The 1,649-nt window shown below is 42.0% G+C and overlaps 1 non-coding gene across 1 annotated transcript; it reads left to right on the top strand.

The window, feature by feature from the left end:
- The first annotated feature begins 1,154 nt into the window (after nucleotides 1-1,154).
- On the top strand, nucleotides 1,155-1,317 carry LOC115870504. Its single transcript, XR_004046742.1, has one exon. It is a non-coding gene; the product is annotated as a U1 spliceosomal RNA (small nuclear RNA).
- The last annotated feature ends 332 nt before the right edge of the window (nucleotides 1,318-1,649 follow it).

The following is a 1,649-nucleotide window of genomic DNA, read 5'->3' as shown; positions in this document are numbered from 1 at the left end:
TTCACCTGAGAGTGATTGTGAACAGAAGGCAGTGGAATATCATCTTGCTGCATGTAAAATGAGCCCTTTGAGAAGCAGAAAGGGAATTTCACTACTAGGAAGAGCCAGGAGTGGAATGCATCCCTGTGCAGTCAACCTCCTGGATCCAAATGACAGCTGTGATGTCAGAGGAACTGCAGAAAAACCAGGGCCCAGAGCACGAAACAGAATAGTGGACTTCCAAGCCCAAGTAAAGCTGAGTTTGGGGACAGCAGTCTGGCTTGTGGAGTGGCATGGCTCTGCACACTTAGTTTGAGGAGCTGGGCTGGAAGACCCACCGAGGTAGATATGAGTGCCTTTGAGTTGAGGCTTGTGGTAGAGTGTTACGTCCTTTGCACATTAATTAGTAGACCTGAAAGAACTTTGTAGCATGTCTTAAAGAATTACTCTATCCTGAGCATTTCTCAATTGTGTTACAACATTTAAACTTTCTTAATAAACCCTTAATTGTGAATTTTGTTTATGAGTTGTGTTCACTCACTGCAATGAATATCAGAACCTAGCGGTAAAATAGAGAAGACTATTGAACACAAGACCTTCTTTTTGAAGGCACCCAACTGAAGTTGTCTGCAGCCATCCAATAAGTGCATACATATTTAAACCTGTTATATTTGAAATAAACCTGTGCAGGTAGGGATTATATCCCTAGCAGCACTACTTTTTAACTTACCCTGGGCTAGCAGTGTGGATTGTACCTGATTAACTCCTGAGACTCAGGTTCAAGCATCCATGTAGATCTTCCATTGAGAGAGGGGGGTCTCTGGCTACATTGATCCCATTTTATATTTTTGTTACCAGCAACTGGAGAAATCTTGGAAGAGGGACTTTTAATGAGTGCTGTTTGATCCTATGTTAACTAAGAAGTTTAAGTAGATCCTACATTAAATACCTTTAATTATTACTACCCTGGTTAATATCCCATGTGAATGCACTCAGAAAATATAGGCTGAGTGATGTAGTACCGTATTGTTCGATTGCTAACTCTAACGTAGGATAAGGCATTGGCCATGAGCAAAACCGGGACACAGCTCATTCATTAAAGGGGTTGAAGGGCATGAGCTCATGCATCAAAGGAAATGCCATTAGGAAAATGTTTTCTTTAATAAATCTTGTCCATACTTACCTGGCAGGGGAGGCACTGTGAGTCACAAAGGTGGTTTGCCCAGGGCAAGGTTTATCCATTGCACTCCGATGTGCTAACCTCTGCAATTTCTCAAAATGTGGAAAACCCAGCTGCACAATTTGTGGTTGTGGGGAACTGTGTCCAAAATTTCCCCTGCATTTGGAAGAAAAAAAATCTTGTCCAAAAGGAAAGGGCAGCCATGATCCAGCATATATGTCACGTGGCTCTGTGAGATCAAATGCACTGACAACTCAAAGAAATATGAAACCCTGACTATATGAAAGGAGGCAAGGCCATCTTGGATATTTTTCCCCACTGTCCTTCCAGATCTATGAATAAAATATATGCTAATTCTCACCCTGCCTCTGTGATTGGCTTGCAATGGATGGTGTCTGAACTCTTAAGTCTGGTTTTGCTATCCTGCATTTGAGAGCCTGGTTTAAGGCTTTACAACAGTTAGATTCTTCTTCACAGATATTGCCAACCT

This window comes from Echinops telfairi, unplaced genomic scaffold (genome assembly GCF_000313985.2).
Source record: "Echinops telfairi isolate 266 unplaced genomic scaffold, ASM31398v2 ScPeMD7_1713;HRSCAF=2227, whole genome shotgun sequence".
Lineage (NCBI taxonomy): Eukaryota > Metazoa > Chordata > Mammalia > Afrosoricida > Tenrecidae > Echinops > Echinops telfairi.
This window is presented reverse-complemented; position numbering and strand designations above follow the sequence as displayed.